General features: G+C 39.4%; 1 long non-coding RNA gene across 1 annotated transcript in view; it reads right to left on the bottom strand.

Annotated features, from left to right (window-relative positions):
- LOC101804338 (uncharacterized) overlaps positions 1-27,967 on the bottom strand; it is a 350,024-nt gene that overhangs the window by 109,007 nt on the left and 213,050 nt on the right. The window contains exon 4 of the long non-coding RNA XR_011812257.1: positions 17,652-17,716. This is a non-coding gene — a long non-coding RNA (uncharacterized lncRNA). The remainder of the gene's footprint in view (positions 1-17,651; positions 17,717-27,967) is intronic.

Below are 27,967 nucleotides of genomic sequence, written 5' to 3'. Positions count from 1 at the left end.
TGCTATAGCTCTTCTCCTGACAATATTTAGAGTCCACTAAATGAGTAAATATGCTCTTAAAGAACAAAATTATGGAGAAAAAAAAACTGCTTTCCCTCAATGCAAGAGAAAATAAAGTATTAATTAACTCAGAAGGGGGCTTTCAATAGAAGAAGTCTTCTATTACTGGTGTTACCACCAATTCAATAATCCTTTAAAAGCCTTCTTCAGAGCTTCTGCTTATAACATAAAATTCTTCCAAAGAAATCAAAGAAAATACAAACAATTTTGGTAAACTTGTATACCTTTAAAATACATGTTAGTTCAAGGAAAGCTTTTCAAGCTCTCATCAAATATCTTGAGTTTTATAGCAGAATAAGAAACATAAGCAAACCATAACACATTTCCAGGTTTCTGCTACCACTGGATTATAACAAAGAAAATCACAGTTCTGCTGAAGCAAAGTATATATGCTCTGTAACAGAGCTGAGGAAAAATGTGGAATATAAAGCCTACAATGCCACAAGTCCAGAAAAATCAATGAAGAAACTGCAATACAGAATGATATAAACACCAGCAGATGTTTTTGAAGTAGAAAGGTAGAAAGTTATTGTTTATAAAAGCATCTCAGGTGGAAGAATATATTTCTGTCCCCATTCAGGATTATATTCAAGCTCTAATTTTATTTTACTTTATTGGGGGTGGGGGGGGCGGAAGTTGCTTTCTTTCTGAAGAATCTTACTCTAGGGACCAACTCTCAGTCCCAAGTTTAGCCATCTTGATTTCAGAAAAACTTCTTTGAGACAGCATTCGGCATAACTTTTAAGAAGAAACTTTTGAGGGAAAAAAATAGAAAATAATACAAAAAAGAAACTTGCTGCAGTGCAGATACTACCACAGTGGAGACTGCCTGCATACAATGCTTGATTTTACATTGTTCATGGCTTAAAAACTTTGTTGTTGTTGTTTTGTTTTTTGTTTGTTTTGTTTTGTGTGTGTGTGTGTGTGTGTGTGTGTCTTTCATTACCTACACAGCGTGTACTGCAAAGCAGATAGAATCACATTAAAGTTGGAGAAGACCTCTGAGATCATCTGGTCCAACCATCAAATGAAACATTAGGTACAAATAAATCCATCACAAAACTGTTCATAAGAAATACTATCAAATATAAAGCCATTGGGTTGAAATCAATCTTTGATTGATTTCTTTGTTTGATGTTGAAATCAAACAGGTTACCACTGTTCAACAGTTTCATGCCGGAATGCTTTAACTGCATTTAAAGTCCCTTTGTAGACTCCTACTCTGCTCACTACCAAGGGCGGTTGCCAAAGTAGTTCAGAAAGACTGAAAATGCATGATCCCAGTGAATAAACCATTTTCTCACCATTGAAGAGTAGTAATCCTTTTTCAGAACATTAACTGAACATGTTGAGAAGATGAATTTCTGTGGCATTGCAACACACATTTTCACTATAAACACAGATCTTCATTTACCACTGTTAACAACTTCAAATAAAATTGAAAATGACTTAAAAAGGAAAACCTAGCTCAAAATGAAGCTACCCAAAAGAGTCTACCATCAAATTTCATTAGCAAGTTTACATTAAGCTATTTATAAACTCATTATGGGCAACCTAAAGAGCAATTAAGAGATTGCACTACTGTGGCAGGTATTGCACTACGAGTCTCCAGGCACTATACAGGAGCAGTGCAAATGTACCAGTGCAGTACAAATGCACTATATATTCGAAGTAGAACAACACATTTTGGAATTTAGCTGGGCAACAGAAGCCTTTTCAACCTTGAACCTAAGCAGGTAGGTAACAGGCATTAACCTGCAGTAGCAAAGCTAACACTGATTATAAAATGATATGCGTCTGACGGTCATACTATTTCTTATTACAGTCCCTGTTTAAAATTAACACCACCACACCGCCCCCCAAAACTAAATAACTTTAAGATCTTTCTCCTTGGCCTACTGTTGGATCTGATATTGCTATGTAGCATTATGTGATTCACCTGCTGCTTGGGGATGACAGACATGGGGGCCAAGAGTCCATTTGCTCCTTATTCCCACACTGAGCCCACAGCCTGCTCACTTCATGTTTCCTGACAGTCTCGGCTTTATTCAACAAGAACTCTACATGCTTCTGAGCAAGAGGCTGACTTTGAATCTGAATATAGAAAAGTTCAGAGAGATGTTACGTGGCACTACAGAGGGGATGTGCAAGGACAGAAAGAGCACAGCTCTGGTATTTCAGAATCCAAAAGAATTTGTTTTCCCCTCCATGCATGAAGGCTGCACCTGACTCCAAACATTTGCCACGTACCACGCAGCCAATCTGAGGCTCTTTAAAGGAAAATGTACTTTCAGTCAGACACCTAAGAAGAAAAGTACTTTCACAGTATTGGATGTTACCGGGAGGTGTATTTTGTTTTTCTCATTTCACAAAGCAATCCAGTATGTGTTGTTTATCAATCCAATTATGCCAAAAGCACCCTACAGTAAATCTGAAAAACAAGCTTTGAATAGTGAATAAGCTAAAAATCAGCAGATTTGAACTTTTTTTTTTTTTTAAGCCAAAACCTCAAAAAGTGAAATTAAATTATCTTCTTAATACACAAATTGCTACAAGGTCTACATCTCCTTCAATTTTAAAAGGCCTGGGCAAGAAACTAGGTTGTTTAATTTGGTATTTTGACTGAATATGATTTAAAATATATATATATATATATATATATATACGCACACCTATAAAAATTCTAAAACCTCCCATCTCATTTTATTAGCGTACTGTTCCAATACTTAAATGTGTATTAAGCATACTTTGCTTGTTATTTACTGCAACAACATATAGCCAAATTGATTTACAATAAACCACTTCCTATCCTAATCCCCCAAACTTGGCAAAAGCCCAGAACCTAGTCCAACTCTCCTCCTTCATGGATCAGTTTCAAGCTCGAGTAATGAAGTCGTGCCTGATTTATACCAACAGACAGCTCTGAGCATGCAGAACAGTTACATTAGTTTATCTAAAGACATTGTCAAATTAAGAAAAGCAGCTTCTGCAAACTCTCACATGTTCTCTTTTTATTGCTCTGGTTCACATGAGCCTAATCCATGGGAATTAGTAACTTCTGTGTGATTTGTCCTATAAACAACAGAGAGCCATATAAAAAATCCATAGCTACTGCCATAAATAAACACAACTTTGTCAATTAGATACTGCACTTGAGCTAATTAAGAGAGCTTTATTTAATCGGGTGAAGTGCTGCAGTGCTTCCAGGACCTGATCTGGCATCCTGATTCTGTACCAGTTTTGCAGGGTTGCTGTGCACGACCCAAAGGGGTGACAGCAGGATGAATTTGGGTGGCTGTATACTTTTCTCCCCTCTGATTCTCCCCCCCACTGCCCTCCAGCCTCTGCATCCACTCATCACTTCTAACAGTCACCTGGGCAGTTGTGAGCTAGTTCAGATAACCAATTGTGGCTGAAAATAGCCTTCTCAAAAAAGAAGTTTTTTCAAGTTGTGTGGTTGCTGAGGGAGGCAGAGTGCGTTAGCTGGGCTGGATGGAAAGACAAACGACTCTAAGCTTTTGGAAGCACAGTGCACTTCTCAGAAACCAGATGCAGTGCAGCTCTCACTGCACAAGAAGCCTCTGTACGAGCTGTAGAATCTAGCCCTCTGTTTGCCTCGGGAGCTGAACAGCGATTCTGTCCTTTGGATGTATTAAACAAAAAAGTGGGGGAGGAAAAAAACAAAAGGGCCTTAATGGCTTATATACAAAACACACTTTTATCCTGATCAGTTTGATTTCATATCACTGCTTTTGATTTATACAAGGTGATTTTTTCCATTCTCATCATGTGTCCTCTTCAGTCACAGATTTAATTAAGATTAGAAAATGAAAAGGTACTGAGAATTAGTCAGATTTTTGAGACAACATCTGTAACAATTATTCACTCAGGACTAGCAGGAAAAGATTATACATATAATATATTTTGAAGAGACTGAATACATACCCTACAGTAATTTCTAATTTATGGAGTACAGTGTAATTTTGTGCTAGACAAGTATCCAATGTGATTAATAATTCATTTTTGTAGAATCTTATAGGTCCCTCTTCTGGGCTTATTTTATGGAAGATGTAGGTCTGCAGAAGTCCTTAGATCAGCTGGCTAAGGCATCCTAAGACATAAAATACCTTTCACCTTTTTTCCTAATGGAAACTCTTAACCCCGGTTTAAGATCACCATTTACCCCTCATTAGACAAATTAATTAGAAAGAACAAAAGATGGCAAATGTTTGCAACAGTGCTCAATTAGGGCTGCAATAATTCCACATTATAATTCACTTTGATGTGGTTTTAAGTAAAGGGCGGAAGACTCTAAACCGGTGATCATTCAGTAAAATTGTCCTTGTCAATCCTTTCTTTCAGAGCAGGGTTTGTGGCACAGCCTTTCCCTCCCCTGCAGGGACACAGCATGCCGGTGCTGCTAGAATTGGTGCTCAGTCAGGGGGACCTCAGTCTGGGAGAGGAATGGGCAGCAATGGGAACTGGGAGCGAGGATCAAGGCAGATGCTGTCTCTCACAGCGACATATCCACAACATGGAGCAGAACATATGTTCTAACTCAGTGGAGGACCACACCAATAAACTTGGTAATAGCTTTGCTTCCTGTCTTGCAGCCCATAAGAAACAGCTCTTCTCCGCTATCTCCCTCACAGGGAAGGATTTGGCTTTTCCTGCAATGTGCTAAACACACTGAGGCCATTCCCACAAAGCCTCCAAAGCATGGAAGCAGCTTGTTCTATTTAGGCAGTCTCTAACCTAGTTGAAAGAAACTCACTTATATTCTCCCCATTTCCTATCACCTTTTCCAAGGCAATCACAACAGTGTCAGAGACCAGCTGCTGAGACAGATCCTTTAACCCCTGGCATTTCATATATTCTCCTGTGCTGCAAAGGAGCATTGTGTCTAGCACATGGAAGCGAAAGCTACTTAACATAAGATCAAGCACAGCCATGAAAGGGGAAAAGGAAAGCCACCACAAATTAATGTTCAAAGGAGAAACTGAAGAAAAATGCACAGAAGACAAACCTAGTGCAGTGAAGAAGCCACAAGGCGTAGTGTTCTTGAGCAAACAGAGCCCCTTCTGCCACCGCCACAGGCCTTTCCTCTGGTTTCAGCAGCATGCTCCAGGCTCCCACCAAGTTTTGCATGCAGCCACATGTGTTTGTGTGCATGCATGCGAGCAAGAGAGATTCTTGCTGAAAGAAGAGAAATTCAGTAGTCTATAAAGTTTAATGAGAATATAGTAATTAATTGTACTGATCATCCTGTTGAAGGCCTAAGATAATGATATCTGATAAATATGCTTGAGTGGGTACACAGATCCATATAAAAGCATGACAGAGAAGTGAAACACAAAGGTGAAAAGAAAAATGTAAATCTCCACAGCTTTTAAAAACAGTTTCACAAAGATTTATTGCAAAATCTGTATCAATTATGCATCTAAATTACTCAGAAGCATGTTATTGTACAATGGTGCATCTTACTGCTATTGCCCTGCTCTGCTCTTCCTTCCATGCTCATAACTGAAGAGAACATAAAATGAATTAAAATTCAAGGCACACATTTGAGATACTGAGTAATCTGAGTTGCAAACCCACAAGTGAGTCATGAAAGATATCCCAAAACACTTGACAGCTGACTAAAAAAACCCTAACCTCCAGCCAACACAGATTTGTTAACATGGGTTTTTAAGCACAATGATACCACATGTGCATTACTAGCAGGTTAGAGACATTTAAATCCTTCTTAAAGTACCAAACTGAAATACCTGCAGGGAAAATTATTATTTAATCAGAGCAGGCTGCTTAGCCATACATTTAAATTGCAAAAATCAAAGTCTCGCAGTAACATTTCATAAACAAATAGGAACTGCATTCAGCAAACTGCTGTGTGGAGGGATGCTCGTGCACACCTTGAGCCAAACAGAGCAGGCCCCCTGCTCAGGTGAGCACCGAGGTGTTCTCCTAGGAAAGAGCTGTTCACACAAGTAATTTAAGCCTTCATACTCTCAACCTAGAATGCCCTGGAAGAACTTTCAAGACTTGAACTAAAAGGCTTTGCAATCTTCATAGAGTAGGATAGAACAGTTCAGTCAGAAGGGACCTTCCTGTCTGACCACTTGAGGTCTAACCAAAAGTTAAAGCATCTTATTAAGGGCATTGTGTAAATGCCTCTTGAGCAGTGACAACCACCTCGCTAGGAAGCCTGTTCCCCTTTTGGGCCACTCTCATGGTTCAGAAATTTTCCCTGAACGTCCTGTCTGAACCTCCCCTGGCACAGCTCGGTGCCGTTCCCGCATGCCCTGCCATCAGCATCTGGGTTTAACGCACCCCAAAATGCAATTTGCCCTCCTGGTTGCCAGGGCATGCTGCTGGCTCCTGCTGTCACCAGCACCTCCAGAGCCCTCCCTGCTCAGTGCTCCCCAGCCACTCACCTCCGAGGCTGGGCCTGTGTCCGGCTTTGCTCTGTCCCACATGTAGAACCCAGCCCCTTCATTCCATTGCTCACTGCCTGACGCCCCAATGTGCCCAGACCCCTCCGCAAGGCCTCTCAATCTCCCCAGAGTCACCAACACCTCCCAGTTTAGTGTCGCCAGCAAACTTGTTGGGGATTAACTCTGCTCCTGCATCCAGATCATTGCTAAAAATGATCTTGCACTCAAAGAGAAAATTTCTCCTAACCTTGTATACAAGAATATTCCTTACTGTGAGTAATGTCAGTAACATTTTCACAATGAGAAAATTCAAACTGAAAAACTACAAATCTTGTGGGGAGGAAATTATTTGGTATATTTTCCTCTGCAACATTCCTGTGAGGCACAACAGGGTCACCCACCCGGTTTACAGATGGTATTGCAGGTCCAACACCAAATAAATAAATAAATAAAAATCAGACAGTCCTTTAAATTAGAGGGACAAACTTGGATACTATTGAGAACTGCATCAGTGTCCGTCCATACCGTAATATGCCTAAATATCTTCTCTATTTGGAATGTAAGTAATCGCTCCTATGTCTCCCAGGAAGACAGCAGCTGAGCAAGAAGCCTGGGTCATTTCTCTAAATGAAGACACTGCTCCAAGGCAATAGCCTCCATCTTGACAAACAGCAAAAAGCAGGTCCATCAAGTAGCAAATTAAATCTGGAGCCTTAAGGATTGTAAAAAAACTACGTGCCCTGTGGCTGCAGGGCAGAATTGAATTCATAACACGTGTTGAAAATATTTTGATTTATCTTTTTTAAAAACTGTTCCATCCCTCCTCCCCCCTCACCTCTAAATATTAAAAATACAAATTCTAAATATTAGGTTTATTTTCACTTCAACTTAATCTACTAACTAAACAATCTGAAGACATGTTAATGGGTAAGAAATGCTTATTCTAGGGTTCACAAGAAACAGCTCTATATGAAAGACTGCATCCTACACAAAAACAAGCCTCTGTATCCTTGGGAAGATTATTTCTCTGTATTGTAGTGTTATGTAGTGCTAAATCCCCCACAGCGATGTTAATAAATACACTGCTGTTAATACTGCAGAAAAGTGTTACACCTTCAGATATTAAAATGTGCCAGTTTGCTAAGATAACAGGGGTTCTGTACTCTCCAGAGGGGAGAGAAAAGTAAACATTAAATTTAGACATGAAATGGAAACATCCAAAAAAATCTGGACAGAAGAGCAATTTTTATGAGATGGATGAACAAAAGTAAAGGAACAAGCAGAGACTGCAGATACCTGGGGCTCTCTTCTGAGTAACCTTATGAGCCTTTCAGATTTTTACTGCATCTGGAAATATAATTAGAGAAAGTGATTCACAAATATTTATGTGAGTTAAGAGCCAAGACTGATGTTCACAGACTTCTCTGTTTGCTTCTCATGCACATTTGCCTGACAATTTGTTTGCAGTGAACAGTTCGATCTGGTGCAGTATTTTGTACACAGAAGGAGACAGATTACGAGAGTAAAGTGACAGGCAGCTCAATAAAGACACTAATCAAGAGGAGACAAACTCATCAGTGGGCATATGTATTATTTATTTATTTTTTAAAACATTTTTGTGATGTAATTCATACCTCCTCTTGAAGGGAGAGATCCTGAGCTTGCTAAAAACTCCAATTATGTAAGCAGAGATGCATCCGTGAGATTCGTCTCTTGTTCAGCATTTTGACCCACAATTTTTTCCAAGCTCCCATGTTGCTCAGTAATCTCTCAGAGCTAAGGAGGCTGACAGATCCCAATTTGCCACCTGACACTAATTTATCAGCACTGATACAAAGAAAACGGGCCAAACAAGTAGCTGTACGCTGCTTAGCTTATACCAGTACCTCTGAAACTTATCTCCTATATCTATCCCGAATAATATTGCCTTATAACCACACAGACCTCTTAGGCAGGGTACTGAAAATTTATTTTTGTAATGATAGAGCCAAGGACCACAGATACATTATATTCCATTGCTCCTGCCCCCCAAAAGGGCTCTTTGATACTTGGAGAATTAATACAATGTTGAGCATCAGAGTCGATGAGAAAGTCACACAACAGTAAATTCCTCAACAGGTCTGTATTTCTATTTCTATTTCAGCTTTTAATCTCTTAGGAATCCCCTCCTCAGTTCTCCTGGACAGGTCATGTCCACTTTGCTTCCAGATGAAATTGCTGTAATTATTTCTGGGCAATGCACACCACCGAGTTCCTGTTCACCGTGCCTTCCTCTATGCAGCCACATTCTCAGCTGGCTACAAGCAGCTCTCCAAAGCCTTTCCCAGGCTGGGGCACATACACTGTGCCCTGCCAGCTCCCAGCACTGCCCAGGTACAACAGCAGAGAACTCACAGGAGCAAATGAAGCACCAAGTGAAGCTTAACAGCCAACAGATCATTTGCCCATTTCATTTTCCTTCTAGTCATTGTCACAAACTCATCTGGGACTTTCTCACTTATCTGAGTTCAAATTGGTTCTTGGTCAAGTTCTACGAAATCATCTCTTGCTTGCAAACTTTATTGCCAACACCGTGTTTTTTGAATTAGTAACAATATAAATGCCACTTCGTTCTGCAGTGATCTTTACTATTCATCTACTTTCATGGCAGAAGGTCTTTCTGCAGCATACTGCTGCCAAGATGCCCTTTTTTAAAGCTTTGTGACCACGTTCTTGTCCAGTAGAAACAACTTTTCTCAAGTTTTCCACACCTCTCCTTCTGTACACAGTATTTTACACACCCAGGCTACAGTTTCAGAGGAAATACTTCTCTATATTCCACTTAAACGGAATATTTAGTCATCCTCTGAGCAAGTCCTTTGATGCATCTTTAGCTTATATTTTGGCTAAAAGCCCAGATTCAGAGTAAAGCCTTACAGGCTTATCGTAGCAAAAGCAACAGGAAAATAGAAAGTGTTCAGTGCAAGTAACAGCCCATGCAGCTGGGTGAGGGCACCATGGTCTATTTACTACTTCCATGGAAGTTTCAGAAACAGCTCTCCCAGGGCAGGCCAGAAACAGGTGGCTGTTACCACGGCTCCAGGAGGGAGGCAGCCAAGGTTACAGACCGAAGCAAGTTTTTACTAACCTCCATTAACAAATGTTCTGTTCTACCACAATGTTTATTGTAATATTTAATACTTTAAAAGACGCTTAATATCATATTTCTAACATATTTACTAAACCTATAAAGGAGAGACCAACAGAAGAATATTAATAAGAAAATAGTGTATCACTATAGGTACAGGAGATGGCGGACACGGACGTAAAACAGTGAGGCACGTCACACAAAACATGACAGCATTAGGGAATAAAGGCTTCAGCCCCTGGCCAGCTGTATAACCATACCCATGATTTTGCTTTAAAAAGTGGGACTCTCCAAATTCTGAACAACATGTGTATCCAAAAATAAAATAAAATAAATAAATAAAGGCATTTTTTTTACAGCATTGTGTATACTAGATAGAGAGGAAAAATGGGACAGAGCTATTAAAAGCTTCCTTGGAACCACTGTAAATAACCACTTTCACTTTTGGCTTAAAATTTCTCTAGCTCTGCTATCAAAAAGTGATTTATCTTGTTTCATTTTTCACATTATCTGAAAATAGGTTATTCCCACTAGCATTGCTCTAAGAAACATTTGTCACAGTTGTAAGAGGACATAGCCTGGCTAATTTCTGGATTCAGAAACCAAGATGAATAGCCTCTCTCACCCTGCAAACACCCCTCAACATCAGTCAAGCCCTTTCTTTCGAATTGAAACAGTATTTTGAAATATGGCAGGTACCTCCTCCTTGTTTTTCTATTCATAGTCTGATGTTACATGTTTAGGATGAAATGTGCCACTGAATTTTCTACTACTGATTGTGTAAATACGTAGAAAAGTAACTAAAGTAACTAGTATTGTAAAGCATTGAAGTGAGGAGAAGGGGAAATACTAAAACACAGGAGCATCTGGTCAGAATATTCAACTTATAAATTTATCCAAATAATCAATGCTTAGAAATGTTTGCTGCCTACAAATGCTACTTGATTAAATCCCCTTCTCCTTTTTTTAGTTGATTCACTTCCCAGTGCACAGAGACATATTCTTAGACCTGTCTTGTGTTCTTAGATTGCCAACTTGTTGTAAGAAGTGTGCCTTTCCCAAATGGTACTGGGTCTCCTTTCAGCTGGAGTCACCTACGTGTATCACACACTGGTGAAAAATAGACATTATATGTGTGTGTAAGATACAAATATTAAATTAAGACAAGAAGGACAGATGGGTTTGGAGACCTTACAGCTAACAAAAAATCCTGCTAAGCAGTGTTTTAAAAAAGCTGAAAAATGCTTAGTAATTCGCTAATCTGCTGAGTGCCAAATCTTCCTTCAGCACTGAGAAACCGAAAACTGGATAGTAAGAAATGATTAAAATAAGCCTTTCTAAGGCTCAACCCACTACTAATTGGTCACGACCATCCTGCAGAACTTCATTTGTGACACCACTAGAACAGAAATTATAATGCTAGTTTAATAACCTGAAAGAACTTTGCTACTAAAAGAGTGAATCATTTCTTTAATATTAAACAGTACATTTACTCTGTAAATGATGAACCAGTATTTCAGCAGAATGCACAGTGTTAGCCAGCCAAGACTTTTCCTTATTAAAAAAGAACAGAAATCAGTGTGAGCTGAATTCCACAGTTCTTTCTCCTACAAAGCTCTCTTTGAGGTCAATGGAAAATTTGGCTATTAAAGGATGCTGAACTCTGATCTCTGGAATCACATAGCACAAATCATATTTGGTTTTGAAAATAACCTCCCCTCCTTGGTCTGGGAAGATTTCAAAACTGGAGAAACAGGACATCGTTTTTTCTCTTATTCTCTCCTTAAGTTCACAACATCTGAAAGGTTACAATTTAGAATAGAGTGGCAAGTCATCTCAGCTTCCTCATTTGCTAGCCTTTATTGTTTATCACCTACTCATTTCTTTTAGTATGTATGAGAAGTAACAAAGACCATGAATCTATTTAATCTAGAGAGAACGAAGCAGCATTTATCATTAGGCACATCAAGCACAGTAAAACGGAATACTGTCAATATGTTTAATGTGCTTTTCCAAACTAGAGTGGCTGTTGGTAATGATGAACAAGGAGAGAATGCAAACTGAACACCTTGCTTTTATCATTCAGGCATTGTCTAAAACTAAAGGGAGCAAAGCTCAAAAGAAACAACCAAATAAACAAAAAACAAACCCAACACACACACTGACTTGGTGGTGGTATTGACAGAGATCTAGTGGTCAGTATTCATACAAAATTATATTTTTTCTGCTATGTTTCAGTACAGAGTGAACCCAATACCACAGATTGTCACCTGGATGTTGGAAGGCAGAACCTGGCTGACAAACTTTCAGACATTCCAGACAACTGTATCTCACCATATCTGCAGTGCCCAGTGCAATAATAAATCTAGGAATGATGCCATTGAGACAGGCTGTCTGCAGCTCCTGTAGCTGACAGCAAGACCAGTTTACTTCTGCAGCAACCTCAGCCATGTCTTCCCATTACTTCTTCATCAGTTTTTCCACTGTCAGCACCCTCACGGATAGCCTCAAGGACACAATTACATACTGCTCAATACACCAAGGGTGAGAGTAAACATAGGCATGACTCCGACAGCATTTTACAAGATAAAGATCTCATGCATTGAGTAAATCCCACTGACCTCAGTAAAACCTATTTTAGGAGGCTTGGAGGAGGCTCAGATGATTTTTAAACAGAAAGGAATGGCAGCCAAAGCTGAGGAGCTGGGCTAGGAGATTTTGGGAAAAAGGTATGTCTCAGAAAAGAAAAACTGACAAGTTTAAGAATGATCCAAGCATGTGATTCTGCCATGACTTTGAACATACATTGAAGCTGTTTAACATACTTACTGGGCTTTTGTAGGACTCTAAATTCAAATTTAATTCTTATGAATAGCACATTCAAAACCATTCCTTTGAAACTCCAGTTATGCTTTCTGATTTCCTTTGCCTACTGGTTTTCTACATCTATGAAAACAGCAGAATCAATAACAGTATTGCATAGCTACTAATCTTTACCTGACCACAACAACATTCTGACAGCTGTACATTCTTTGCTCAGAAACATTAAACTTATCTCAGATCAAACAGACAGACATTCTATTTTCACATTCAACTCATGTCTTTTTTCCTGCCCATATCTTTTAGTTTTAAGTCAGTACCTCACTTTATAGCTTTAATTTTATAGCTTTGGAAAACTTTCCTGTGGTCTCAAACTAACTACTTCCATTCGGCTCAAAATAATACCTTTTACTTAACATGATATGATAGAGCAATTTAACAACTCGTTCTCTTCAAACAGTTAGTTATAGATGATTAATCTTAGTCCTATTAGGTCTGAAGAGTCCCTGAGCTCAAAAGTCTATCCTTTCTAGACACCTAAACTAGGATTGGGAATACATGAAATAAATGCCTGAAATGAGATAAAGGCTGCCCAGAACACTTTATACTTCAATCAAATTTGAGTAGCTCACTTTTGGGTTAGAAAAAGATTAAGTACAGACAAAGTCACAGTGGTCTTGTGTCTTGCCTGGAGATCCCTTCTGAGAGATCAGATTGGGACTGGCAGTGCTGGCGTGAAATGTCAGTCACGTTAGAGCAAAATAATGGACATGCCTTGTGCCCATGTGTTTGTTTCCATAGGTCTCCACTCATGGAGCTGTGATTTCCCTGAGGCTCACATTACCTTTCCAGTCTGCTCTGGTAAACATCCCTGTCCTGGAGAAAGAACTGCTTCCTCGCAAGCTACTTATAGTATTTTATGGGACTTCCTTGCAGGACAATAAAAAAATTTTACAGGGGAAAATGTTTTTTTACCAAGTGGTAATGATAACTAGCTGAAAGCAGCCTTCTGTTTGTACTCATTCTTATTTGAGCTCAAAAAAAAAAACAATCACAAAACAAAAAACACACACTCAGAGCAGCTCTAATTGTATTTGCATCTTTAGGAGACTGTACCAACTGGTAGTAACATGGGGGCCTAGAAAAATGCAATCCATTAATATTTAAAACAACCCAGATCTCAGCCTTTTAAAACAGCAGTGCGAAACACATTTTAAAACTATCCTATAACAGTGGTAGCTCAGAATTTAGTCATATCTTGCATGTTGTTTGCTGCAGTATAAGTTGCTCATTTCTGTGGAAGCAGTGTCTGGCAAGCTAACCTCATTGCACCAGACCTTGGGCCCAAGCTGCAGTAAAGCCCTGTCCATGCAATCCCTTTCTGCTATCTTCAGTTCTTAGGGTCCTCCTACAGAACAGCATCCTGGGCCTTAGGGACTGCTAGGCATGTATAATGTTCCAGCGTTACTCTCGCTTTGTCCCAAGGTAAATCACTGTAAGCTGTCTTCTCTAAGGCTTTCCCTCACATCCATCTCCTGTCTCTGCCAGGAACTCTGCTAGACGAAACTTCCCCCACAATCCATCACTAATACTTCAAAAGATCACCAAAAGTTAGGACTCATGATCTAAAAACATTTTCTTCTACAGAAATAGAGGTGCTGCAGTGGAACAAGCCTACACAGTAATGCACAACATGACAGCCTTGCCCAACAGGCTACACAACTCTGATTTCTTACACCCTTGTTATTTTGACAGGGCCCCTGTGTGGGGCTGCCAGCTCATCTGAGCTGCAAAATGGTTTTGCAGTATGTACAAAGGGAGACCAAATTTTCACTGTTAAAGTAAGGGAGGAAGTGAATCTGCCTCTTCAAATCTGGAGTATTTTACAGGGTAGCAACTCTCCGACTTGCATTGTCCTGCTTCCTCCAGTGATTCTCTGCAAAGATATTACTCTCTTGCATCTCAACACATAGCTGTAATTTTACATCACAGATGTAAAAAGCTCCCATGTTCTGTTAGATAGAATGATCCACCAGAGGTGACCATCAATACCTCTCTCTTTCTTGAATGTCATTTTTTCCACAAAAACCCACTACTCCCTGTTATATATGAAGTAGTAATTCGTGTCAAGAAAATGGTTGATATTAATAAAGAAGGGGGAGATTTGAGAATGTGGCCATGGGGGTTGGAAAACCCCATGATTGAGATAACATTAGACTCTTAACGATGAGGCCATCAGGAATATAAAAGTTTAGAGGGAAAAAAGAAGGGTGATTCAGGAGACTCCATGCACTCTCCGGTTTCTTGTTCTCCAGCTGGTTCTCTTGTTCTCCAGCCGTTAAGGCATGGATGTTTCTGGGTGTTTGCTTCAAAGTTGTCTGACCAATGAAAAGTTGTTTGGAAAAGAACTGCTGTGGAGAGAAGGGTGTAAGAGGGGAGCCTGCCCTCAAGAAAGGAGAAGAAAAAAAAAAATGGCAACACGATGAACTTACATCAATAAAGAAGCAGGAAAAAGAAGTGAAGAGGAACAGGCTGGCAGAATGGAGACCAGGACGGGAGCAGGCACATTGATTGTCTCATGAAGATAGGTTCAGCCAAACTCAGCAAACTGCTCAGAGAAGCTCGTACAGAAAGTTGCTGGAAACAGGCGCACTGGAGCTGGAGAGAAGCTCGAGCTGAGAGAAGCAGAGCTGTGCACACAGCTGCCCCTCGCTGGTAAGCAGTTGTGCATTATGGGGAATCCTACGTCCTTAGGAACAAAGACTGTCCTGGTAACCTTACAGCTTATTCTCCTTATTATCAATTGGGCAGTTTATGAGCCTGAAATCTGGGACCAAACTGAGGTCAAGGTGTGGGACTCTGCAACTAAAACCGACAAGGTTGCAGTGGGATTGCTCAGCACCTGGTGAGCAGTCTCTGAGGCCTTAAAGAGCCCTGTGGGACCACAGTCAGAAACGTGGTTTGCCAGACAGTGAGGGAGCTGCGGGCTCCTTTACTAATCTGACTGCTATGCCACCAGCCCCTCTGCTGCTAAAGCCATCGAAGGCCTTTACTGTTATGCCCTGGTGACCTGGACATGTCTTTTGACCCAGGCCTCTTGGCCTTCACAAGGAGATGGATATGCTTTTCTTTGATCCGGGAAGAACGGGATACATAAGGCCTGAAGACCGAGTTGCTTGACAACTTAAAGCAAGACATATTGTTCAAAGGGAATGGAAAATGGAGACTTGTATGTAATCAAGAAAAGGAGTGGAAAATGGAGACTGTAAAGTCATGGAACTTAAAGGATTGTTTGTTACCTTTTCTGATTGTACATACGTTTAGGTGTTCTCGGGTTTAGTATGTAAAGCAATGTTCTGTATATTTAGAATGTTTGATGTTCGTGTGTGCGTGTTGGTGGAGCATAGACTCCCTGCACACCCAGTGCTGTTTACTTGCCTTTTATAGCTTTTATACCTTTTAGAAATATTTGTTTTATAAATATTACAAAATTCAGATTGAGTTGAGACCTCATTTATAACATCCTACATTAGGGAACTCCTTTAGAAAATACAATAGCCTCAGCCTTGATGCCGTTCCCTTGACAGGAGTATTGTACCAATTGCCTTTCCTCAGATACCTACATTTGATCTTGACAGATTCAGACCAGCACACACGGACAGCATCAGTCCTGTCCCATTCAGGGCACTCCACTGCACATGCAGGCCTGCCAGAAGGACAGCGAGCAGCAGAGCCACAGGACACAGTGCTTGCCGACTTACCCACAGGCAGAACTTTGCAATAAGAGGACAGTCTTCGCTGCAAGCATTGACAAAAATTCAAAAGTAAATTATTTTTAAAGATGCATTCATGACCTTTACTTCTTCCTCCATATGACCATTTGAGACCTTGAGCAAAAATACTTTGAAAGAACAAACTTTAAACTGAAGTATTCCCTAAATGTCAATGTCTAACAATAGCAACACTTAGAATTCATTGGGGAAAATTATCGCATAGAAAATACCAGGAAGATACACAAATATGGTATCATGTGACTTATGCTCTCTACACAATGTTTTGAGGAATCACAATGGAATGAATAGTGAGAATAACTTTGTTTTTTCCTGGAAGAAAAGTATAAATAATTTTAGATAAGTGTTGTTTGTCTTTTTTTTCTTTTGCATCTGACATCATTTTGACCTGACTGCATCTTCCAGATGCTGAAGATGAAAAGCTGTTTCTTTCCATGAACAAGAAAACAGAGAGTTGTCTTTTAAATTTGAATAATCTGTGATAATATAGATGTATGTATATAAAATAAGATTAGTTTAAGATTCCAGTACTTCCTGAGGGCACAAGAAAATACTCTCAGAAAATATAGTATGTACATTTTCAAAGCAGGTTAGCTAGGACAGAGTTTATGGTATTGTCCATATTATTTCCTTATACAAGGCCATCTAGGTCAAAATGAAGGTCCTGCTTTCTATAGTTTTATATGATCATGAGCTGACTGTCTCTCTCTTAAATAGGGACCTGAGTTCTTACCTGTTAAAATATGTGTGTCCCTGTACTGCCTCAGACTGAAAAGCTTGTTTTAGCAATTTGCATCTTGCAGCAGACTACAGTATGGAAAACATGCTCCTGTTTTCACTGTCAGTGGGGAAGGATTTTTTTTTCTCTCAAAACACTTGTGTAACCTATTTTCTTTTTAAATAGTATTGAATCATCCTGAGGTTTGACAACAGCTGAAAGGTTTAAGGGTGAGATTGAGGTTTAACAGCAGGTGTGTAGCCCAGTTTTATGTTTTCAGCAGTAACATTTTAAGTACTGTGCTATACAACCACTACATTGCTTTCCTTATTGCCACCTGATACGGACACTTTAACAGCAGCAAGGAGGGATGAATACTACAGCAACAGCAAGCTACAGAGAAGGTGTCACTTGTGGCTTTTCCTCCAAGATGTTTTCAAACCCCTAGCTGGGCACCAAGCTCACTCACTCATTTGTACAACAGTCTTCCAACATTTCTGAATCACCTACATTTGACATAGGCAGAACACACCTCAAATAACATACATTATCATTTTATTTATTTATTTTTTGCACTACCCAAACTATGGGGGGGGGGGGGGCGGGTCAAAAACTTGGGGTAAAAAAGCAGCAAAATCTTTCATAATCAATTCTTTTTTAAATTGTCTAATTGCAGTTATGTCAATAAACCAATACCTTACATTCATGGTCTCCAAGTCAACTGAGAGATCTGTTGATGTGTCCAACTGGATCTCAACTGGATCACCTGTATGAACATAAGAGAAATAGATTGGTTTATTTTGGGTATTTCAGAAGATATTCAACACCATGCTCTGCTTGCTGGCAGGGAAGTTTCACTTGCTGCAAACTCTCATAGCCATTAGTAGCTAGCTACAGCACTGCGAAGTGTGAGTACCAAGAACTGGTTGCCCAGCTGTGCTGCCTCATGCACCTGTACACTTCCTTGTGAAATTCACAATATATGCAATTTAAAGCCTAAGTGTTGAATACTGAATACAGTTTAATATTATACTACTTATATATGATATAAATACATTAACTCAGCCTGAGTATAAACAACTCTTTCAAACAAGTATTTCTATGTTGCAAAAAGCACTGCCCAGCTAAGTAATTTATCCATTTGTTGATCCTTATTTTAAACATTGAGCCCTAACTCTGGGGATTTGTGATTCCTGTCATTTCCTACTCCTTCAGTCACTTCTATAAAAATTATTTTATTGACAATATTAGCAAGGAATAACCTTCACTTTAATAATCACTTTCAACTATAAAAAACGTGCATATTATGTCTCAGGTAAGACAATTTTTTTCCTGTATTGTATGTAGTGAACTCTTGATTACAGGTTAGGAGAAGCGCAGGAGAGCCACCCATGTGGTTCCACACAAGACTGACACAGTACCAACAGCACCAGGGCTTTTGCTGAGCAGAAGTAGCCATGTGATTTTGGTACTTCAGAAATTATTACACTTATGTTAACTTCAATTATATGTTAACTGTATAAAAATTCATATTACGTAACCTAACAGAAAAGAAAGGAAGTATTGCTGTGTTGCACAAGGCATGTTCTTCATGATGTTTATTTGCATGTCTAATTACTTATGGAAATAAATTCTGTTGGAGTCAATGACATGCTACATGGATTAGTTGTTCAAAGAACTAGACTTACACTAAAATCAGGAAGAAGGAGACTTAAATGGGTGTATTCAAAACTCATTTAAATGAGTTAAAAACTCTTTGTCAAGAATAATTTGGGTGTTTAGGAACCTGATTTTGGAAACCTGTTTGCCTCCCACCACCTACCAAGACAAGCTGTTTTTTAAAATAGAACTCTGTCAGTTGATGTTTTTGACAACGCTACTCTCAGACTCCCTTCAGTGTCTTATCCCTCTTTGTCCTTTTAGAAATTTCACAACCTTATAACCCAAGGAAAGAACAGAGACTTTGGCAATTGATAAAATATTCACGAAACATTATGACAACAATGTATAAAACCAACTAACTACCCCTGGATTGTCAGGCAAGTAGCCTATAAATCACGCAGGCATCTTGCTGCATCTGTTCAACAGACATGAAAAGTAATATATTGCTCAAAGAATAGTTAGCAAATTCTTACAGGACTGTAAAAGTAAAGACATTATTTTCAATGCCAGTGATTTAAATACAAGTTAAATTATTTTAGACTAAAAATCAATCTCAGATTTTATCTAGGAAAAAAATAGTTTGTCAGCAGGATCATAAAGGCACATCTGCTTGGCTGAATATTCCTGCCTTCAAAAGCAACTCAACACCTGCAGAACGTGGAGCTCCAAAGGGAAGCTTCTCCTTTCTTTGGCTGCTGAATATTACTTGTAAGTTGCTTCCAAAGTAACCTCCCCAGGTACTTTTACACCTCGCGGCAACTCTCCCACGTACAGGATGTTATTTGCTTCCTAAAAATGACTGGTCAGACTTTAAAATCCAGCTTTTCACAGGATCCGTTGATGCTAGCCAAAGCTGCCAGCAGTTCCAAATTGTCCTAGCTCAAACAAGTGTCACTGTCTTCACCGGGTGTGGGGCTGGCATACAGTAGAGGCTGGCAGTCCATGCCACCTTGCATTATTCATCTGAGAGCAGGTAGCACACACCTGAAGTCTAAACAGGCAACAAGAAACAGGCCTCTGCCGACAACTCTATAAACAGGCTTTTAGTCTCCCATTCCTTAGAAACATTAAGATCTAATAAAGCATACTTGCAAATACGGATGAAATAATGAAACAGAAAATGGTAAAAGAGCTTCTTGAACAGCTACCACATTATCACCTGCCATATAAAACCACTCAGTCAGCAATGGAAAAAAATGTACATATGCTCCAGTCAGGATTCAGTGTGAGTGAAGAAAACAAGGCAGGATAGATATATATTAAAAAGAAAACACGTTACAGTTGAGTGGACTACAGATTTTGTGACCTCTAACTTTTATGTTATAAATAACAAAAATCAATAATGTACTACATGGTTAATTAAAAAAATACACTGTCCACAATGAACAAAAACCAACAACATGCTACAGCCTATTAAATGAAATGATGACTCTGAATTGTAATTGCTTTATAGACCACTGAATTAGAAAGTGGAGAGAAAAGACTTAACACAGATGATATTTGAGATCATTAGTAAAATTTAATAATTAAAGAGTTTTATCTCTGAAGGCTAAGGCTATTTCTCTATTTATATACACTTTGTGTATATAATTTTTTTTTTCCATACACTAAATTATTAAGAACTATCATCAGCCCCACTCCCACATTAGCTTGCTGGAAATACTTTATGTGCTCGTAACCATAAATGAGTTGAATGTAATCCTCTGGGGTCTCATTCAGGAAAGCATATGACTCTATCCTAAGTCCCACTGGGACAAACCCTCAGCTGATATACATCACGTTTATGAAGCTTCAGCACCCACCTCAGTGGAACTTAAATACCTTATCAGTAGACTATTGAACAAGGTTATTAAAAATAAATTAAAAGAAATGTCCCTGAAGCTGTCATGTCACATTGACAACACAAAAATGTATATTTGTATGTAGAATTTCATTATAATTATTTTTATGCAATATGAACATTCAATGTTATATGTTAATGGTACTGCACACCAAATAGTACAGAAGCAAAAATTTTCAGTCCAAGGTAACACAGCATTTCCTAAAATATCATTAATGGTCAATGCGGTTGCAGTCATTTAGTTGGTGATCTCGTTTTGTTGCCAAAACCATTAGGACAATATAAAATTGGCTTCAGAAAAGTACCTTACTTAATTACATAGTAATCTAAAACAAACCAAAAAGACTATATTTGATTTTTATATCAATTGTTTATAGATTTTTATATCTAATTGTTTATAGATACGGTTTATATCTTGTCTGAGGGAACCACATGATTTTATAGGAATAGCAGTAAAAAGGAAAGCAAGATCTGCAAACCCTGTAAGTAATTTTCAAATTTGCTTGCAGCTTCTATTGCCAAGAACTGATCCAAGTTTTATGCATGGTTCTGCCCATGCTGACATCAACTACCTTCCTTAGGTGCCACATAAGGGTCACAACAATTTGTGAACAAGAGGAAGCTAAAGCATCACCTCAGCTTTTACCAGCAGGTCTGTACAAACTGCTCACACCAACCAAGGGTGCAAAATCCAGTCCAAGCCTTTCTTAAAAACACACAGGCAGGAATCCTTCTCAACTTGTGGCACTGTTTCTTGATGCAGTCTACTCCATTTTGTTTGCCTTCTTGCTACGCCTTTTGGACCGTTAAATTCCTCGGTACACAATTTTCACACATTCTGTTTTCAAACTGCATAGAGAAATGGGGCTTAACCTCTTTGTGATCACAGTGCAAATGTTAAATAAATCATAAAAGCAGTCATACTGCATTACAGACTGGATTTGTTCTCCATTTCGCAATATTGAAATATTGTGAAAAAAATATATTAAAATATACTTAGAAAAATATAAATAAATATATTGTGAAATATAGAAATATAGTGATTTTGTGAAAGAAACTACCTTCAGGTTTTGCATTTATTTAGAACCTACCACGGTTGGGTCCTGTGGGTCCTGATAAAATTGGGGTTCCTATGCTCAGATTTTAAACATTTAATGATTTCCACTGACTTCTGCCACTGTTCCAGATTGCTTCCAGAATCTTGCTTTTGAACATTAACGTGTACAGATACCAGTTCAAACAACATAAGATAGTTGATTGCATCTTAAGCTGTTAAATCTCACCAGGCAGAACCAGCTATATTTCTTGTAGCTGCATTTCCTGTGAAACATGAAGCCTTTCTTTTTTTCATAGGCTCTTATCAAAAAGTTTATTCCTATCATAGACAAGACCAAGTGTATCTAAAATGATAGCGTAAGCACTGCAGTAAATACATTACAGGTCAGGTTTGACATATTCATTTCTAATGCATCATATATAGCTGGTGGATAGCTTATAGTTTCTTTCTCTAATGTTCAGTTTCAGGCAAACAAATTTCTGCCTTAGGCACTTTGCTAAACTAGAAGTAGCTCCAGCATGCCCCATCTATAACTGCCATAAAACATTTTGTAACATCTTTCTCAGAAGGATGGTTTAGTAAAAAGGCTTACAGAGAGCCTAGCTGTCTCTGTTGCTTCCCAAAAATAACTATCCTACATGTAGCACATATTATGCTGATTCTGCCAAAGACATTCAAAGTCAAGATTTTTTGGAGGGAGGAGTGGTGGTGTTGTTTGTTGTTTGTTTGTTTTTGTTGTTGTATTTTTAATGCTTTAAGTTATATTAATAACTGGGGAATGTGAAATACTTGAAGAGCTCTGAATTAAACCAAGCAGTTGTTAACTCTGAGCTGCACTGTAGCTGCTGCTACTGATCACATCTCTCAGGGATGCAGCTTTATCTGCTGATGCTTACTGCAGCCACTTCAGTGGAAGGGAAACAACAAAGACGACTTAGGACTGCCTATTTAGGTGTGCCCCTCATGGTCAGCTTCTATTACAGGAAGATGATTTTCCAAATAAATTAGAGCAGAAGTGGGAAGATTCACACAACTTGCCTTACATATATGGCGATGTATACAGGACAGCTAATATTCACAGAGGTAGCACCACTCCTCTGTGCAGGGGTTACCTCCTGGTTTAGGTTCTTTGTCTGAAGGCCAGGAAAAAACATCAGAGGTGACTCCCAACCCTAGACAGTTTCCTCCACTTCTCTTCTGCATTACTGCCTGGGCTGGAGATACTCCTTTGGCATGGCAGGCTGAGGCAAGGGGAACTTGCATCGTCCCACTCCATGCCACTCAGCTGCTAATTGCACGCTTCCCAAGTACAGCTGTCTCAGAGACCTTTTCTGCTTATTCCTCTTCTACAGATAGGCAAACTTGGCTCTTATTTAGATAGGAATCATAGCAACATTTTACAGGGAAGGTGGGCAATTGCAAACAAACACTTGCCAAGTGTGGGCTGGCATAAGTTTCTTACAATGACAGTAAGAAATAGAGGTGGGTACAGAGAGAAATTAAGGGCATAGTTTTCTCATGTTATCTGATCAGAATATGTATCTAAACAGTATATATTTTTGTGCAAACTACTTACAAATATATTCTGGTCCCCTATAAGCTAGCATTTCCCCCTTTGAGCTATGTATTATTAGCTACATGTGAGCACATGTATTTAATACGTATTTAAAGATATTTAATCTTGAAACAGGAGATCCTTTACCTGGCCACCTCTCTTTCCTCCAGGAGGCTCTCTCTGACATTTTAACAGAAAAGAAGCAAGGTATGAAGCTATTACTGTACACCTAGAATAGCTTGGCTGCCAGGCTGTATCTTTGTAAACCACCAACTTGTGATACTCGGTGCTCTATGCACAGGCATTTGTACCACAGCATGGCGAAGATTTTCTCTTCTTCCAAGCCTTTTGGAAATTCTTTATTTTCATTTCAATCTTGACTTTCCAACCAAGTTTTAGAAAATGGCAACAACAAATTCCAGTTCCACACACTCCCCATTCCTCTTAAACTTAAGGTCTTCTGAAGGCATGGTGTACATGTAAGTAACAAGTTTGGCATCAGAAATTATCTTCATTGGCCACTGTACATTTGCATGAGCATACTGGCATTTTCCTAGTTTTACTTGCAGCAAGTTTACACTTTTTTCCTGTAGTCAATAATGTTCACTTTCCTCCTGAAATCCTCAAAATAAGTTCGAACTGGCTTTCCTTTCCCAAAGTTTTTAAGAAGTGCAAATATATTATGTCTGGCCAATGCCAGTCATTGATCAGCACTGATTTAGCAAGTATGAAGCAAACTTGGAACAACTTTGTATCTCTGTGGCAGACAAAGGTCAGAATTTCTATTATAATCCTCATTATTTACTACAATTAAATGAATTTGTTAATACTGCCAAAGCTCAAGTTGTTTAATATAACTAATTAAGCAAGTAACAGGCTTCTATCCACTGGCAAAACATTGTTTCTCAGGCTGCTTGTGTTTTACATTATAGTTAACTGTTTCTACAGCAGACTTCTAGGAAGTACAAGCAAAGCAGAGGAATTACAGAATCTAGTAGCATCTGAAGCATCCATCAGTGGAGGTAGAAATGCAACAAACAACAGGGATGTGTACCTGAAGCCCAGGTAGTATTTTTCTTTTCCGCAAGGAAGAAAATGCAAGTTACTCTTGGTATGATAACAAGACGTCATTCTAAAATGCTGACTATCTTCTGCTCAGACACAGAAAGAACAAAATGGTTGGAGCAGAGGAGGTAAAATGCAATCTGTGCTGCCCTCTCCTATTATTTTTGGCATGCAACTGTTTCAGTTTATAACTCCAAAAGGTGTCTAATTCCCTATAATTTCAAATGATATTTATTGCATAGAGGAAGGGAGAGAAGTCACTTTGTTGTTTTGATATTATGGATCAGTTAGGAGAGGAAGCCTCAATACCCTTGCAGCTAAATGACATCCCAAGGCCCACAGACTGCTGAAACCAAGCCCTGAGGCCAGACACTGCCTTCCTCCCTGCTCTGTGTTGAGGGACATGAGGCAGACAAGACATAACCGGGTGCCTGCAGCACTGCAGCTCAGGGAGGCACAGCTGAGGGCATGTGGAAGAGCCGGGGCAGCTGCTGTTCATGGCAGGGCTCCAGCCAGCTGGGCAGATTTGGGCAGGCTGAGCAAGCCCACCGCAGCTGCCTGCCCCCTGGACAGGGGGAACTGGCAGAGCTGCTGGCAGGAGACACTGCTTGCTGAACAGTGTGATGAAGAATTTCATGTATGGGTTTTGGAAATACTAGTCCAAGTTCAGAAAACAGACTGTAAGGTCTTCAGGCCAGGGACCATCTGTCTGTTCTGTATTTAGCAAGGGGGTGTCTTAATTTTTGACCAAGTTGGGCACTGCCGCAATAAAGTGAGGTTGGTAAACACAAAGATCCTACTTTCAGGAATTGGAACCTGAGGAACAGAATGGATGACAATTTTACCTGTGGAGAGATGGCACAGCAAGGACTAGCTCCCAGCAATGCAGGGCACTTCTCTATACAGCATGTTGTATGTTCCCAAAACAAACACTTGCTATTGCTTTAACACCCTACTCACTGACAAGCATCCTTCAGGACTGCACCACAGTTTAGTGTAATTTCTTCTTTTATGCTGTGAAAATGGAGAAGGTAAAAACAACAGTAATAGCCCTCCAACCCCGCCAAAGTATAGAGACATTTAACTTAAATACAAAAAGTGTGATTTCTTCACCAAGCCCATTAATTCAGCCTTCCTTTAGACCTGGCCTATAATAAATGGTTGGATTAGTTGGGAGATCAGGGAAGTTAGAAACGAATCATTCAAATGAGAAAAATCATTAAGTTCTAATTACAGCAGGGTTTTGCAGAGTATGCATTGGAGCTGGTAGTTTTTCATTGATATGGCAATGAATGTTCCATACAGCATAGCTAGGACTTTCCCACTAATTAATTAGGTGTAATTCTAGGAACTGTCTACAAAATATGTTTCCCCAAAGTATCCTTTGGTTCTCCAAATGGAGCCGTAGTTCTATTTTGCTGACCCTGGGAATCATATAGGGTCCTAAGCACTCAAAGTGCTGAGTGATAAGCACCTGATACATTATATTTGTGAAGATTGCTGCTGGTAGTTCCTATTCCTACCTTCCCTTGAGCTTCTACAAATAAATATTCCAAACCATCCTCTCTCCTTTCCAAGATTTGTTAGAGCCTCCTCCTTCATTTGAAGGTTACTGGCTTACTCCTTTCCCAGGAACATCTTCTATCAGCTCATGGCTGAAAGTCACAGATATTTCACTCCCTCGTCCACCTTACCTTGCAGAGAAGGACTGTGAACAAAAAAATAGCTGGAAGAGCACCAAATCCTGTGGGAGTGATCGCGGTCCATTTTGTCCTCTGAAAAATCACAGTTGGCTCTATGGACAGAGACCAGGAAAAAAAGGGCACCTGTAGATGGCATCTTGTCCTCCAGTGCTCACCCGTACATGGAGGATTGTGACCAAATAACAGTGCTAAGCAATGGGCAAAATGCGTTGCCTCCAGTGCCTTGTCTGAGCAATGCATCCTGACTGTTCAACACAGGACAACAACTGGATGCTACAGAACAGCCTCACAAGCTATCCAAGACTGATCAAACCAAACCAAACATACCGCTATGTTCTGAGTCCCACCCCTGCAGATTAGTTACCTCCATTAGTGATTCACAACCTTTAATCCTCCATTTACTTTGGCATCTCTAGCATACTTATATGGAAACTGCCAGCCTTTATTTCAATAAAGTCCTAAAAGTTTACTGCAGGAGGACTAAGACCCTCCCCTGCCCATGCTGTAAACTGTGGCACTATCCTTATAGCTGCTGACTACAAGCAAGGCCCTGACACCACCGGGCAGCCTGGTAATGATCCCTTCAGACTGAAGAGGAACTGAACCTTCATCCTGGCTCAATTCTCTATTACTAAGCTACTCAACCAGCTGTTTTCTATCATGTCCTACAATGCCACAAGCTAATCAAGTGTGCACTGCAAATATCTACAAAGTTGTACTCATGCAAAGGGAGATACCTGACCCTTGAATTCTGCCCAATAAGTTGTCATTGTCAGTAAAGCAATCTGAGGCCTGTCCCCAAATCCTTAGGTACCTAAAATATGCATCCGATTTTTCATTAAAAAGGAAACTGAACAACACCCAATACAGCAACTGAGCAATGGTTCAACATGCTACATTTGGAATATACCACATTCCAAAGTGTTCTTAACATTTTTGTGAATCTAGCCCATAGGATTATTAGAATACTGTCCTCAATATCTGGATCTTCAAAGAGTAAATGTGTTTATGAAGAACAGGCTGTTACACAATCTTCTGACAAAGAAGCATCTCTTTTATTTTTATTTTTGGTACTGGTCTTCACTGAAGATTTTGATATAAGAAAGGAGAGAAGGAAGATTTCAGTTTTATCCTGACGTGGCTTAAGAATGATTTACTGCTCTGGTCTCTAACTGTATGAGAACTTTTAACATTTTAGCTGGACAATTAGACACACTGTACTAAATGATAATCCTCTAAAATCATGAGATGGGAAAGGAAAGGACAGCAAACCTACCATTTATCTTCTGCTAGCACATTGCATTACTGGGAACAGTAAAAAAATAAAATAAAAAAAAAAAAATCCTAGCTAAGCACACAGTAATATCAGATCTCTGAAAGTCTGATTTTCATTAAACTCTCCTCCACACCTCACATTTTGCCAGAAATAACAGGGGGGGGGATGATAGCTTTCAACCAATGTAAGAAATGGACTAGGAGTAAGCTTCTGCAGTGCATGAAGAGTTAGCCTGTGCTTTAGCATGTGTGCGCAAGCTTTGTGATGTTGTTCCGGGCAATAGTTATTTGGCAGCTGCTTGTGGTCTGGTTTTGGCCTCAGGCAAATTTTCACCTGGGGCACTGGTTAGGGGCTAGAAAGCGAGCAATAGACAGTAGTCTTCCAGAAGCACATTTTGGAGCAGTAGCAAGTGGCCCCTTGGCGGTCATTTGCCTTGGGTTAAGAATTGGATTAGGGTTTAGGCTATGGCTGTGTATATCTTATAGATCAGAGTGACATTACAGATTTTGAAAAGCTCAGGAAAAGATTTTGGTAAAGCTCCAGCATAAAAACAAAGGCTTCTAACACCTGACTTTTATTACCTGTTAATGTTTAAATTTGCAAGCCCATTTTAGGCTGGGGAGGATCATAACCATACGAAAAGCTGCAGATTCCTTGTGCTTCTTAAGCACAAGATAATACCGAACAAATTAATAACAAGAGATTAGAACTTCAAATGATTTAAAAAATTTGTTTGCAATTTCTAATAAGATTACAGATATACTCTGATTATTTGTTTCCCCCAATATTATAAATGAACCTGTTAAGAAGATTCTGGCTTGCAGCTGTTAGGGCAAAGGAATAAAATAAAATGGATGAC

This window comes from Anas platyrhynchos, chromosome 12 (genome assembly GCF_047663525.1).
Source record: "Anas platyrhynchos isolate ZD024472 breed Pekin duck chromosome 12, IASCAAS_PekinDuck_T2T, whole genome shotgun sequence".
NCBI lineage: Eukaryota > Metazoa > Chordata > Aves > Anseriformes > Anatidae > Anas > Anas platyrhynchos.
The sequence above is the reverse complement of the archived record's forward strand: the minus strand, read 5'-3'. Positions and strand labels throughout refer to the sequence as shown.